The sequence below is a fragment of the Pagrus pagrus genome (genome assembly GCF_965226575.1).
Source record: "Pagrus pagrus genome assembly, chromosome: 5".
NCBI classification, from domain to species: Eukaryota; Metazoa; Chordata; class Actinopteri; order Spariformes; family Sparidae; genus Pagrus; species Pagrus pagrus.
Genome location: NC_140189.1, coordinates 24561403 through 24577219, shown reverse-complemented (window position 1 = coordinate 24577219; position 15817 = coordinate 24561403). Strand labels below are relative to the sequence as shown.

At 40.5% G+C, this 15817-nt stretch overlaps 1 long non-coding RNA gene across 1 annotated transcript in view; it reads right to left on the bottom strand.

Moving 5' to 3' along the window:
• Nucleotides 1–8786, bottom strand: part of LOC311257708 — a 61234-nt gene extending 52448 nt beyond the window's left edge. The window contains exons 1-2 of the long non-coding RNA XR_014622661.1: nucleotides 8610–8786; nucleotides 7684–7715 (exon numbers count right to left, since the gene is read on the bottom strand). This is a non-coding gene — a long non-coding RNA (uncharacterized lncRNA). The remainder of the gene's footprint in view (nucleotides 1–7683; nucleotides 7716–8609) is intronic.
• Nucleotides 8787–15817: the final 7031 nt, after the last annotated feature.

Here is a 15817-nt window from a genome sequence, read left to right as displayed (position 1 = left end):
ACAAGTTGGTATACAGCTATAGAATAATCAAATCATCTGTGTTTAGATTGGCTCCCTATAAACCTTTCATTATGCCAAATTTGTCTGCCACTGGGCACAGTTTCTCCTGGGAAAATGAAGCATGGCACCAACTCTAGTGGTGTGGAAGCCTTTATTATAAATAAATGAAAAAATAAACTCATGTTTGGTCCTCTGTGGCAGGTAGCTGCTTCTCTGAGAAAAATGGACATAATACCACTAAAAAATAAAGGGGGTTTCCACTTTAAATTAGCTAAAAGATTATAATCACTGAATATGGTTAAATTCAGCTCCGTACACCCATATTTCCGTATATGAATCGATGGTGCAGTTTGGTTTTATACTTGCAGTGTCGACACGTCGAGTTGAAAATACAGGTGTGATGAGAAACAGTGTACTGGCCATTATATTAGGTACCTCTCACCAGTAATGTCTGCACTGATCTTTTGAGTATATTTAATTCTACTGATTTATTACTTAATCAGCTAATGCACTTTAGCATGAAGCCTCCTTCAGAGCATAAGTGAAGTACATTTGAAACAACAGATCACACCTGTACGAATGAACATTTCTTTGTTAATTTTTAAAAGTAAAGTGAAAATAAATTAAAAACACGAGAGTAGAGGCCAAACAGCCCCCTTTAATTCAATCAAGTCTAATCCAATATCAAAATCAACAGCCCTGTATCATTTTAAACCACTAATAACTCTGGGTTAAATACTTCTCACTCATAGTTACCAGCCACCTGAATACAACTGATTTTTTTTCATCATGATCCATGCATTATTTAATTAGAAATTAATGAAAATGTAGAAAAAAAAGCTCAATCTCCTGATGTTAAAAAACCCTGTCCCTTTATCAGGAACCACACCAAAAATTAATGGGGTCTATTCTGGGTCAAGACCCATCCTCCATCCAAGTTTAGTGGAAATCTGTCCAGTAGTTTTTGTGTAATCCTGCTGACAAACCAACCAACAACAAACACACAGACATTGGTTGTACCTATTTTGGTATTGGTTTGATTACAAGCATTTTTTACCTGTCGTCAATATTGTTTTGTTCTTTTGCTTAGTGATTTACAGTAGGTGCACTGTGTATTTGCCATTTAATACACAATTTGTTGCAACAATGCACTGAGAGTGGCAGTTAAAGTCCAGACATGTCAGAAATAGAAACATGGGATAGTTTTTAACGAGAAGGTGTAGAGGTGACTACAAGAGCTGCTGTATAACTCTTTTATTGCTCTCATGTATAGTGCCATTTATCACTGTAAAAGGCTGTTATTGGCTTCGTCTCTTCTCATACGTTTCCTGTCTCGCTTGCTCGGATGGTCTCACAACGACCTCCCCTCAGAATGATGATGCTATATATACAGTGCAGCCACTTGTCTCTTGTCCATCCTCATCCCATATGTTCTCGAGTACGGGGGCTCCCACGCAAACTATAAAAGGACACATCTCTTTCTGAAGGGGCTGTTTGTGTGTATTTTCCCATGGGAGAGCTTGTAGTTTTTTACTCGTTAATTAAATTTGGCTGAGGTTTGAAAGAGGAGAGGAGAAAGGCGGTTAGTGTGTGTGTGTGTGACAACAGAGTGAATTTGAGTAGAAACGAGGAAAGGACAGGCTCTGAGCGGCCTACGAATTATAAGTTTGTGATGAGCGCTAATGAAATATAATTCCGGCTGGAAATAAGATTAGACAGGAGACAAGACACTGCAAGCGCCTGTCTCATTCACGTCCTCTTTATCATTCCTCCCTCGTTTTCCTCTCACCTCCTTCCTCGCATCGTCATAAAGTCCGTCCATTTCTGTCCTCCTCTCTCTTTGAAGGCTAGAACCAGATAAAATGTAAAGTAGAGTCGGGAAAGAAATGAGGGTTTCCTAATACCCCTGAATGTGCTATTATAGTTATCAGGCCTGGACACCAAGCTTGACAAATTGAATTAGCTGCGAGGAAAGACCCTTTCATTGCTCAGTAAAACTCCCTTTAAAGAATGTTTCCCTGTTTGCAAAGAGAAGGATTCCACTTCTTTCTTTGATGGGGTTTAAAATCTTCTCTGTGTTACTCAATGGGACATCTAAATTGTTGCATAAGGGAACAGTGATCATTCTGAATGAAAATGTACTGCATGCTAATGACTTCGCTTGCAGGAATGGGGTGGAGGGGGTGGGGTGCATGTAGCAAGAATGTAGTAAGTTATCCAAATCAATAAGCACAGAGGGTGTCATTTGCTGTGCAAGTCCCTTGAGGCAATCTTTTTCTTCTGAGTCATATAATGAATTGTCTCGTTTCATCTTGATTTTGTTGTCAGTGAAAGTCGACAAATTTGTCAAATTGCAGTAATTTTAAACTGTAAGAGATGGATTTTGTAGAACGAATGTTGCAGTAACTGTAAGTGCAGCAAGTGAAACGTCAGAAAGTTTAGCTTAATTGTACATTTATTGGCCCAACAGATTGGGTCTTCTTGAAAAAGGAAGAAGAGAAGACATGCTATCTACAGGGATGCATCTGGAAAAATGGTTGATATTTGCTTGAATGAGTGGCTAATGACTTTAGAATTAGATTTGCAAGATTTGGTATGTTTTGCAAATTGTCACCACGACAGTTAACACAGCCAAACGTCAAGCAAGCGCGGCAACACAGTAGATAGCAGGCTAGCTAATATTTCTCACAAGGCCAACAGCGAGGACACCAACTCAGCGTCTGTCTTGCAGCCTTTTATTTCGCAACCATCGGTCACTCTCCTTTTCTTGCTAAGGATGCCTGATTGCCTCTTGTAGTGTCCAGAAACTCTTAATGTCCTTTTTTACAATATTCATTTAAATCTGTCCACTGTGTTCACACTTTCGAAGCCCATAATCCTCGAGGAAAACATTAGTCACTAGATGACACATGTTGCTGTCAGAAGTATTTGTAGGAGAAGCTAAATTAACAAGTCAGGTAGTTCCCAGTGTTCAAGTAAATAGACATAAGAGACAGTTCATTATTCATTGTGTATACAGTGATTTTGGATTGCCTGGTGCACTCACTTACGTCCTGCATCAGACAGATCCAATAAGTGGATTGTTATTTACACTCATGCTTCCTTGTTGCCTTGGGTTGATCATAAAGATAATTGACATCTGCTGACGTGAAATTGGAAGCCTTTTAAATGTCCCAGGGCTTTTTATGTAACTTTAAATTACAGTAAATAGATTGTGATGTACAGATAATTAACCGTTGTATTGTGTCTCTGTCTCGTCCCTTTTGAAACGCAATATAATGTCTGCGCCTAACTTAGAGAAGACAAAAGAGGAAGCGGTAAAAAAGAAAAAAGTTCAATTTCCAGCTCAGCAGGGGCAGCCCAAGTTAATTAAACTTTGCGTCTTGTTTAACTCAGTTTAAATAATTCATTAAGGCCATTAGAGAGAGAGAAAGAGGAGGAGGAGAGGGGAGGGGGAGCAAAAAAAATCGCTTTCAATTCATCATCCTGAGAGTCATTTGTTTTCTTTTTTATTGCCTTCAATCAAGAGTAAAGCTTGTGAAGTTAATGAAGAACTTGAGTGATCCTCTGAACTCAGCCAGATCTCACATAGCTTTGGGGGGGTGTACGATCAATTGCTGGTTCTTAGCAGGTAAGCAGATGTTGGGGAACCTACTCATTTTTTATTTAGTATTTCATATGTAAACATCCCTTTGACCACAAAATGGGCTAAAAGTCTGACTTATGTCATTCAAGTATTTCAGTATGTTAATCAAAAGTCATTTGTCCCGGGTGCATAATTAAAACAGCTTTTTGGGCCTTTTAACTGTAAAAAAAAAAGTATTTCTTTGACAGATTTATTCAGTATTTTCAGAAAGTATAAATGTTTGTATTTGTGTGCAATCTTGTCTGCTTTGTTTTGGGAGGCAGGAACAGTTTGTCCTTGATAAATTGTGCTGCGTAGTACAGAGGATTAAATGAGCTCTCCTCTCCTTAGAGAAAAGACAGCCCGCATGCCTGTGTGTGTGTGTGTGTGTGTGTGTGTGTGTGTGTGTGTGTGTGTGTGTGTGTCCACACACTGAACAATCTCAGAACAAAGCTTTTCTCTTTTAAAATGTCAGAAGTCTGACGTCCTACAGCGGCAACCTCGAGAGTCATTATTACTTGGCTGCTGCCTTCTCTGTTGATCAATACAACCTCTGAAAACATCACACTCTGTGCATGTGTGGTTGTCATGAAATAGATGTGTTTCATAACCCGCAACCGTGCACTTTAATCTCCCACTCGCCTTCTTTCACCTCCCGTCTCTGTCTGACAGGGTGCCACTTGTGCTGAAAAATGTGATTTGAAGGTCAGTTTGGGGTCACTTCGTCGATTTGTCGCCTCTACAAAGGAATTATGCAACATATTCGTGTCGGTGTAGAGCGCAGGGGCGTTTTGGTGCAATTAGTTTTCCTTGCATCTCGGGGTCTTGGTCTTGATTATATTTTTTGATGGTGTGTGGTTTATTACTAAAGCCCTGAGGGGCAAGTGAAGAATGTTTTGCTTTTTTTCTGCTGATCCATTTTGTCTCCAGACCCAATCTATGTAACCAAGTGAAAAAAAAAACGAGTTTCCTGAAAAACACATTTTTTCACTCGGTTTCACACCTGAACAATAAACATTAAGTACTCATCCTTGCAAACCCTAAGATTATCCTTGCAAAACTTTATTTTCCACCAGTTATCCAGTTATAAACTTGAAAAAATTGAGATCAGACTTAGAAAATAGATGACCTGAAAAACAGGGGAGCTGTTTGATAACTCCAAGCTGAATGGAGGCCATGTTTCCTGAAAATGTGCTGAGTCTCTCGTGATGCATGGTGAAAAATAATTACTTTTAGCAATAACTGTCCGGAAGCCAAACCAAGCAAACTCACAAATATACAGCCACACACGGAAAACACACCTCCTTCCTCAGATGTTCAATTTGCAAATGAGGTGAAGTGTCACTGAAAGACGGTGATAAGAGACAGTGGTATGCATAAAGTAGAAGACAGAGAGAGAGAGAGAGACAGTGACAATCAGAGAGAGAGAGAGACAATGTGACAGAGACAAGTGGCTGCTCTGCACCATGACAGATAAGCCCGGCAATTCTCAGGCAGCTCCTCATATCGCCTCTTACGCTTGATTGTGGGGACAGAATAACCTTTCTGCAACAACCCCCTCCTTCTCCGTCTGCATTTTCGGCCTCTAATTCAGAATACTGAGTGTTTTAATACACCGGAGAGGGCTCTGGATTTAATTCCTCAGGCCTTGGTCCTGCTCTTCCATGCTATTCCCAATTAACTTTTCTTCTTCTACTAAATTTACTATGAATGTGTTCAACTGAATCACTAACAATGTGCGAGGCGATCTTATTGTCAAGAACCTCCGGGAGAGAAGTAATGTGATTGTGGTGAAGGTGGAGTCAGAGGTGGTGGATGGAGGCGGGAGTGACTGAGAGAGACGACAGAAGTGAGAAGATTAGTTTTTGTAATTCATTACCGAATAATCTGCCTCCATTAGTAAGTTGCCGCAGTTTGCTCCTCCCCTGCTGCCCTAGAGGAAAATAAGATTGAGTGGAGAGCTGCGTCCATTTCTGCTTCCATTACCTGTGAATAAAATGCTGACTATATTTCAGGAGATTAACGGTTATCAATATGGTTTTCATTCTACTCTTATTCCCTCGTATTGCTTGTTTTTGTGCTTCTGTTTCCTCATTTCTCTGTTTTTCTTTTCCCCGTCCTCTCTGGCTTTGTGTCTGTGCTTTCACTGCCCACCTCGAAACTCCAGTAGATCACAGTATGTGTTGTCTGCATTAAGAAGTAAGTCTCACATTCTTGCCATTTCTCCCTCTTTCTCTCCCTTCCTCGCCTCCACCATGTCTGGTGTCGGAGCTCAAATAGTCCAAACCTTCACAGGGCAATCTCATCCATATTTTACACGACACTGCTGTCTTTTTTTTTTTTTTTGCTCTCCAAACTCTCTCCTTTCAGTCTGGGGTGCGCTTTGGGGAGAATGAGGAAGAGGAGGAGAAATGACAGACTTGTATGCCTTGTGAATGTGATGGACAGCGGAGGATTCAGGGGGGATCAGAATGGAAGCTGGTGAAGGAGGGAAAATGATTGAGAAAAGGGGGGTAGAGGCAGGAGAGTTGAAAGGAATGTAAGCAAAATGCAACACCTGTGCGTTTGTGTGTGCCTTCGTCTCTTCTGTGTTTCAATACGCAGTGAAAGGAAAAGTCCTGCCCCAGTCTATGGATGAGCACCTGAGCCCCATTAGTTGCACAAGCCGCCATTTCCTGTTTACCTCTGAGAGGAAACGCACACATACCTCTCTTCCGTTCTGACACTCTGCAACGAGCTACAGAGAAGCTGGGAATAACTGCAATTACAGGGTGTATATAGGCGTAAATCCGAGCGGGGACACTTGTTTGAATGATTCAGCGATTTCTTGTTCCTTCTGCGCTCGTTAAAGGTGCACTATGTAGTTTTGAGACAGAAATTTTAATCCGCAGAGAAAGATCTTAACTGATTGATTTCATGCTTAAACAAATTGAATAAGCAAACTCTTCATTTTTCATGACTGAATAAACAAACTGCAACAACACAGCTTCATTCTGTTTTACTTTGTTTACTTGTGGCGGACCCTGCCACCTTCCTAGCTTCAAACAGTGTTCTGGGGGGCTTATGTTCCTCTGAGAACAGCTTGTTTACTCAGTAATAGAAAAAATAAATATCTTTTAAATTTGTATTATTACCTCGCTGATATTGTAAATAATAAAATTCTGACTTTCTTCTTCAAAACTACATAGTGCCCGTTTAAACATTTTTTTGGAACCCAACAGATCTCACAAAAATACATTGTCACCTAACTTAACAAACGGCTTTTTTGTAAGGGAACATGTCTTTTTTAAAATACAGAGTTTTCATCCGACAGCCGCAATTTGTTAGTTGGTGTCAGCTCCTGTCTTTTGCTCCATGGGAAGACCCACAGTCCAGAAACACACACACAGACTGCACAGACTCCTGTTTAATGAGCAGGAACCTCGACCATGCAGCATGTTGGCAGGATAAACGATGCTTGCGTTTTATGGGGGAGATGTTTACTTTGGTAAAGCATGCTGAACACACTGTGCAGACACTGTGCTCCTCCCTACCTCAGACAGACGAGTCTTCATCATTAACTCTCACACTGTGCTCATAAAATAAGACAAGCACACACAATACAAGCTGGCGTACACCTCTTCAGGTATATACTCTCTTTCTCCTTGTCTTCAGCGCTAAAACCTAAACTTTATCTACACACAGGGATACAGCTGTTTCTGAGGGCTTTATTTACCCTGCATGCTTCCTTGTTATCTGGCTGCCATTATAATTCCTAAATCCTTTCATCCAGATATGACTGAACTCTGAACAGTACACGGTATCTATTCGTTTTGTGAGCTACTTGGTATACATTGTCCATGATAAAAAACCTAAAAGACTCAGAGGTTTAAAGATGATCCCCAGGATAATGTTGCTCTCAAGTGAAAATCTTGTAGCTGCAAAATGTCAATATTGGGGATTGTAGGAGCATGTGATGAATAGGATACGTTTACTGTAGATCCTATTTAACACATGAGAAGACACATTTCTTTAAAGGATGAGTTCACCCAAAAAGGATTCAGTCTATGGCTACTCACCCTGATGCCGATGGAGAGTCAGGTGTCTTGTTCTGAAATGTAAAACAACAGGAAAATTTAAAAAAAAACATTTTTAAAGGTCCAATATCATGAAAAACACGTTTTCTCTGGTCTCTACATATATAAACTGGACCTCCCTGAGCCTACAAACTCGCAGGATGAGGAAAGCAAACGAGTCCTGCATCATCTCTGCAGCCCATCCGCTGGTAAAACGGCGGTCCCACAGGCTGTTCAGATTCAGATCCTGTCGTGACGTAACAACGGGAGTGACTTTCATAGGCCGAAAACAGATATCCGAGAGGGGGGTGTTCATCCCCGAGGTGAAGGTCGGTGTGTCCAGCGGTAAGATAGCAGTGTTTCGCAATGTCATTGCTCAGATCTAGACACGCAGATTGCTCTGTTGTTGGTTGTAAAAATCAACAGAAGTGCCTATAATCTGTCCCAGCTACAGAAGAGACAGTGGTTGCGTTTCATTTTTAATGACAACGTGCCGGCTACGGTTCCTGTAAGTCTGTTTGTGTGTGCTAACCGCTTCACATCGGACTGCTTCAGTAACGAGGGTCAGTACAAAGCTGGCTTTGCCTCGACACTGACCCTCGTAAAGGGATCAGTCCCGACCACACGGGACCCAGCAACGGCACCCGGGTCACAGGTGAGTGTCGCAGCGTTTTGATAGCATTTACAGTTGCCTACGAGTTTGGTGACGTCAGCTTGAAATCGGCTAACTAGTTAGCTCCGCTTCGGTCGCTATGCAACGGCGTTTGAAGCGAGTTTAATGTTAATAATATTACGAGGGAGCTTGGTTGTCACAGTGAAAAGTCTGGAAACATATGCAGACTGGAGACAGAGACTATGCGAACAGTGTCCAAGAGTTTGGAGACTGTGTTGGAGACAAACAGCTTTCGCTAGCTGTTTTTAGACGTTACCTGTTGCAGGTCAGTGGGGGATGGGAGCCGGGTGGTTGTGTCGGGGAGTCCTGCTGCAGCCGCAGAGTCTGTATTTTTCTGAGCCTCTCCTTCTGGGTCCGATTCTGGGTCAAACTGGTGTGGTTGAACGACAGCATCTCGGCGAGCCATAGTGATACATCCACTGTAAACATTAGCGCATGCTACCGCTAGCGTGAACGGCATCCTCTCCCTGAGAGGGGCACGTAGCAGGACGGAGCTCATTAGCATTAAAGGTGCAGGCACAGAAACAGCTGCTCTCAGTTGAGCTCACCTGAGCGACTTTAGACAGCTGAAGTTCAGGACCACTGATGGGTTTGGGGCAATACATTTCGAATACAGTGTTGTTGGACCTCTGACAGCTGTGTGAAATTGATGAAAAACAGTATAATATGGGACCTTTTAAATAAAATGGCTCTCTACAGCTTGTCCCATCGCTTAATGTTCATTTTTGGGTGAGCTTATTCTTTAATGTAAGTTATATTATAAAATATTAAAAACACCAATACTTTAACACAGTGGTTTTAATCCTGGTCCTGGAGGCCTCTGAACGTTATAGATGTTTAATAATGAATGGGTCATTATCAGGCTTCTGCCGAGCTTGATGACGAGCCAATCATTTGATTCAGGTGTGTTGCTGCAGGAAAACATCTAAAGCATTTCCCTGCATCAGACCAGCAGTCGTTCCTGCCAAATGAAACAGAGTAAACCTTTGCAATAAATTGTCCATTTTAAAAACATAAATGCCTCTGACTGAGCTACAGCACACTGTACAAATTGGCCGAATTTTTTTTTTATTCAAAAAATAAGTTATTGGACTTTCGATGTACAGTTGTGTAGAGATGTCTTGTTATGTTCAGCAAATATGCCTGTGAGCTTTAAGAATCCAAGAAGCACACATATAGTGCCTGCAGCAGGCACTATATCCCCCATCATTCTCGCCTGGTAACATATAGCTTACATACAGGATTTAGATTGCCTCTTGACATCATAGCATAAGCTGGATGGGTGCTGCAGCTATCATACTGAGGTTTGCAGAAATATAACCATCTTCTGTACATCCTGTAGGTTTGAATCAGTTTTTCCTAGTCAGCTAATAGCACATGCTGATGTGGCAAATAATCTACTGATGCCAGCAAACAAAGAAGAACAAATGCAACTCTCATTCAATGAGCCCATGCGTGCAGAACATTAGAGTTATGCTTGTTGTGCTTTAAGAAATGTTGGGGGTGACAAGTACCTCGCTATTGGGGAAATGTAGTGTTAGTGGTGGGGGAGGTGGATACGTTTTTTGGTCCCTTCTTCTCATCAGATCGTTTGACGCTTTTGATCATATTAGCAAGGCACTGAAGGTTAAAGCTAAACCCGTAGCATAAAAAAAACATAATATGTAATGCTCCATGGTCTCAGTGTTTGCATGCACCATTTCATTATGAAGCGTAGCCTTTCACTTTCTTTCATTTATCCGCCTCAGGCTATACTGGCATGATCATTAGCTGACACTGACAACCAATATTTCACCTCGTTTAAATGGCAGGGAAAAACCAGACATCTCATTTGAATTTCAGTAGTCACTGCAAAGATAGTTTTCTCAGTCTGCCAGGTAGCCAGTGGAGCATTGGCTAATGCAGTCCATGTATTTGAAACTGGTACTGAAGCTTGGTATTAATAATGGGCTCTCCTGCCTGAATTTTGGCCCTGCAGACTTTTGTCATAGTGTTGATATTTAAATGTGTGTGGTTGTAATAATTGCATGAAAGGAGGCTGAATTTGAATCTATAAGCATTTGAAATTTAAGCGTTTTTAAAGAATGAAATGACTGATGTTTGATTTGATTTTGTATCTCTGGTGTTTATTTGATGCCTCGACTTTGAATTATTGTGATAGTGTCGACCTGCTTTATATGCTAATTAAACAGCTCTATAGTCCAAGTCAGCACAGAAGCACGCTGAGAAAAATGCAGATTTATATACACCCAAACACACAGTCTGTGCATATAGTAAACCATAGAGCAATAGGGTGGTGGGTGAAAAAAAGAAAGAAAAAAAAAAGCTGGCAGCAATAAAAATGTTTTCACTGACTAATGAAATCAAGAGATAGTCGTAAGATCAAACTATCATTTTAGAAAGAACTTATCTAGTTTTGTTGAGTGATTGCTTTTCATAAGCTCCAATTTTGCTGAGGATATTATTCCACTCAACTAGCGAGGGAGCTGGGAATTATTAGAACCAATGCTCAGTTTTGTAACAGGTGTATGTGCAAAACCAAGACCAAAATACAGTAAATATCAGCGAGCAGAGGGCAGTTACAGACTGGAGATTGATTGTTTCCAATTGGTTTCATAAACCAAAGACCAGTTGTTGGGTTTTTTTCTAAACTTCAGGGCAAGTTGAGTATGACCTTTCATTTATTGTGTGGAACATAAAAAAACATTCAACTACATGTAGCCCAATGTGGAGCATCTTGGTGGCTGAGTTTCCTGTCTGTCTACTCTAATTCTTTAAAATAAAAATCAAAGAAAAACATCTCAAAGAGCAGTTTAACTAGATGCCCACAGGTATTCACACCTGCAAATCACCATGTTTACCAAGCGAGAATGTCATCAGATGCTCAAACTTTAAAAAAAATCCTCATTCTCTTAATAATAGTTAATAATAATTAAATTATGTATTTTATATTATTACAGTGCAACACAGTATGGATTGCAAGCTTGCAAGTACTTCAGGAATTTTCTCATACTAGATCAAATGACTGCGTCACGTTCTCAGACTTGACAAAGCTCCACACAGATGAGCCACAGAGGACTGTGTTCACAGGCTGAGTTGTACTAATCCTGACTAATAAACTGATATTCATGTGTAAAAACACTGGAGTGTCATTTTTAACAGACTGGTCCCACCAAATGGCATATACATGAATAACACCCCAATGTAATGATTCATTTTTGCATATTATGAAAATACATTTATTTCTTTTCATGTGTCATTTTGAGCACAGAAAAAAAATATCGGGTGATGCAACATGACCAAGAAAGTACACATATGGTGGACACTACGGGCAGGTGCATGAGTCGAACAAAACACCTGTGCTGACCTCACACTACACGATTTTGTGTGCAAGCATCAGGTTTTGCAGGTGACTCAGCTTCCCATAGAAACCATCATCAGGTACAGTATGAAGTAAACAATACAGTGATATTTCTGCAGTCTTGGTCTTGACTGGTCTTCAAATAAATTCCTGAGTCCTCTTTGTCAAGAGGTTGTTGAGACAAGGCAGAGTAAAAATGTGGTTGATTCCAAGACAAGACCTTAAAAAAGTGGTCTGGAGACCAGTCTTGAGACAAATCTAATTGTGAAAAAGCTTGAAATGCATGACAAGACATGCAAAATGTTCTTAAATGGGGTGTTCTTTTTACATGCCATCCCATGAGATCACATAGTTTGAAAGGAATAGGCTGGCATATTTTATGTTTTCAACAAATCCCCCATCAACTCAAAAGCAAACAACTAATTTATTGTGAAAAACAAAAACAGTATACTGATGTTGCTTACAACACAGTGTCACAGAGCACAGTGAATTTCAATAAATTGAAAATCTAAAACACAAGGACTAAGATAAAGCTCTATTGTTTATTTGTTGTTTCATATTTTCTTAGTTTTCATATTCCCTTTTCATCAATTAATTGCATTTAGTGGTACCACTAGCTGTCATGGAAAAGTACTCGCTCCTAAACTCACACACCACTGCAGCCTTGTGACACTTTCACTGCTTTGGTCAGATGTGTGAAAAAGAAAATGTAGCCCCTCACTTCATTCTCTCAGGACCTTTTTCAATTTACAGCATGGATTTCCCATGGCTGTCAAGGCTGGGTGAGACTGAAATGAGGGGCTTTTGGCAAACAAACCTGAGATGTAACAAGGCAGTGGGGTAAGGATTGTGTGGGTTTACCACTAGGCTGGAGGCGGATTTATTTTGGAGTCATTTACAGTTCAGAGAGGAGCCCTCTTTCACTGATGGGGATATTTTGTGTGGAGCCGTTAGAGTGGTACTCCACCAGAATCTGTCCTTTTAGGATCAATTACTCACCACAGTGTGCTCAAAAGTGGCTGTAAAAGTTTGTTCTTTTGCTAAGAACAGCAACTGGGGATTATATCTTGTGGACTTTAACGGATTGAAAGCGGTGACAAGTTTTCACAGCGCAAAGACCTCCAAAGTGTAATGGATATACAAACAGAAGGGAGACGAGGACTGAATGAGAGGATAGCTGTGTTTGTGTCTGCTGAGTGCATTAGGATGACAGTGAAGTACATTCAGGAATATAGTGGTGAAAAAGCATCTAATATGTGTTTTATCCAAAAAACGGCAAAACATCTGAAAATATTCACCATCTGAAAGGGTCTTATAGCAATTTACATGTATTAATCATTTTTTTATTGGCCATAAGTGAGCAGATAATAATGCAAAGTGAAAAATGAGACCTTGCCTGTTTCTCTCAGTTGCCTATACAAGCAAGCTATTTGTCTAAGTTGTCCAAAGGATGTGACTTTACTCACGTTTTCAAGTGCCTCTCTCTGCTCCACTAACCGACAGCAACAGCAGCTAACATTAGTTTCGAAATGGAGGCCGAATGGCTTCCAGCACAACACAGAAGTTCCACTGAGCCCCTTTAAAGTTAGTGAAAGATCATGCTCTTTGTTGAATATTGAGAAAGGACACAAACTCTGCCTTTCTGTGTGAAAATATTATAAAGTACGTAAAATCATAATCCAACTTCCATTTCCTCAACTTCACTCCCTTACATTTACCTTCATTATAAGACTGTCACACTGAAAATAAGTTTCACTTGATGATATTTCAGAAGGGTCGGTAATGCACCTTGCTTTAAATGTAGATTGCCTTTACTGAAACAATCACAGATTTCAGTGATGAAATAGCAGCACAAAAGAGTGTCTGATCTGATTTATTAAATCCAGTGAAGACATTAGTGCAAGCCTATGATTCTACATTGTAAACGTGCACTGAAGTGTTCCTCAGCTTTCGAATTAAATTAATAGAGAACGTGCCAGTTTCCATACCATTGATGTTGGATTTAAAGGATTTCTTTACCAAAAAAACCCCAACTGAAAATTTGTCATCTAATGTTGCGTGACAAATAATGTGTCATCGGCGTACAGAGTCTACCGTGGGTCTTTTTGTTGTAAAAGGTTTTTGATAACAGTATCAGCCAGCCACTTCCAGATTTTCAGCCGTTCCTGCTGTGAAATCAATACCGATTTGTAAATTAGATTCTCATTCAAGTAGACATCAGTGCACATTCATTTAACTTCAACCCAGTCGGCTTGTTTACTTAGTAGGAGGGCTCTCATTCGATGCCTCTCTGACTTTAATGTTTTTTTTCCCCCACATACGTCCACTGCTCCAGCTGTTTAGCCGAGGGAGCAGCCTCAGTCCCAGAGACAGTGTTGATCCCCCAGCATAGGCCACTGGTGAGGATAATTGGTGGCAGGTATTACTCCAATGATCCGCTCTGCATGGAGGAATGAAACCACTTTCCTAACTTCACATGGACTACTAGTTGGAGTCTGTGATAACTCTCACCCACTGAGAGCAGAAATCAGCCACTGCTCCACTGTGAAGACACTCTCTAATTGTCAGCAAGTGACACATCAGTGTGCTCTCACTTCAAAATTGATTGTCTTGATTGGCTTTGTGCATCCTTACAAGTGTTGGAATAGGTGAGAATGTCACAGTAAAGAATTCTTGATGAGAAGATGCAATTTGTCCAGTTATTGTCTCCATTCAAACCATGTCACAGTTTTCAGGGATGCAACGGACATAGTGATTGACTCATCCTGTCTAATCAGGGAATAACACACTAAATCGCTGGAATAAATGTTTGCTAAGTCCATTTCTGCAAAACCACAGATAAGTTACAACTTATAGTTTCTTTATGTTGCTACCTTATGTTTGTTTAGGCTCACTTTTCGATTCAACACTGTGCTAATGCTCTGCTAAGATTTAGGTTCATGGTAGCGCTTGAAATACCCTACCTGTTTGGACGCCACAAAACCGGCTAGAATGTCCCAAGGTCTCCTTAAAAAACACAAGTTTTGACTTCTTGTTAAAAATAGCCAGCTTTGTTTGCCACAAATACAGCTTGAAATCTCCCACGGAGTTGAACTGCAGTTTCCCACTTGGCAGGCCTTTGGCTTGTAATAGCACCACCACCACCACCACTCCTGTACCTCGCGATGTGAAAGTCAGCTCAAAAGCCTATAATGTGAACATGATATGCCCCGTTTGCTACAAATGTCAACTCTTGGATGTATCTGTGGTTTGCTGAAACGTTAACAGCTAACATTATATCCGGGCGACTGGGCTGAGTGTAATGTAATTTTTCAAGTTGTCTTTTGGCCCTCTGGTTGCAGTATTCACTGGGCCGAATACATGAAATTCATATTCACAACAAGCAGCAACTATTAGTTTTGGATGAATGTGACAAGTGTTGTAAATCACTTTTAGTAGTCGGTAGACTAGAAAAGCTCAGTACAAATGCAAGTCCATTTACTTTACCATTTACTTTGGCCGTGAGCAGGCTCAGGTTTTTTAATTTGTTTTTGATCATTTTTTTTTCATCCTTGAATTCTTCCATCTGCTGAATGTTCCCCTTCCAGGGCCAGGTACAATAATACACACACAAACTCACACGTACGCACACACTGCAAAGCCTGTTTCACTTGAAGGAGAAACACTTGCCATCACTTTCCATAATGACTTGGAGTCATGTGTCAAGGTGAATGCACTGAAACAAGGGGACACAAATAAGGGTTTGTCCTTTTTAATACCTAAAAGTCTCATATAAGTAATGCTCATTAGGTCGTAAATTATTGTACATGTCAGCTGTGTGCATTTGGGTCGCAATCAAATATTACATTACTGCTGGGAGTGTGTTTGCTCTATGGGCACCCATGAGTTTGAGTGTGTGTATGCGTAAATAATAAATGGCAATTACTGTAAGCTGGAATGGGGTGTTTGAACAATTTGTGCCATTTGAAATATTTTTGGTGCATCAGAAGTGGCTGTGAATATATTTCTGTAATAACAGGAGAAACAGAAAAAGAGGGAATTTTTCTCAGAGCATTTATTTGCATGGATTTGCATTGCTATGTGTGTGTGTGATGGGGGTGTGT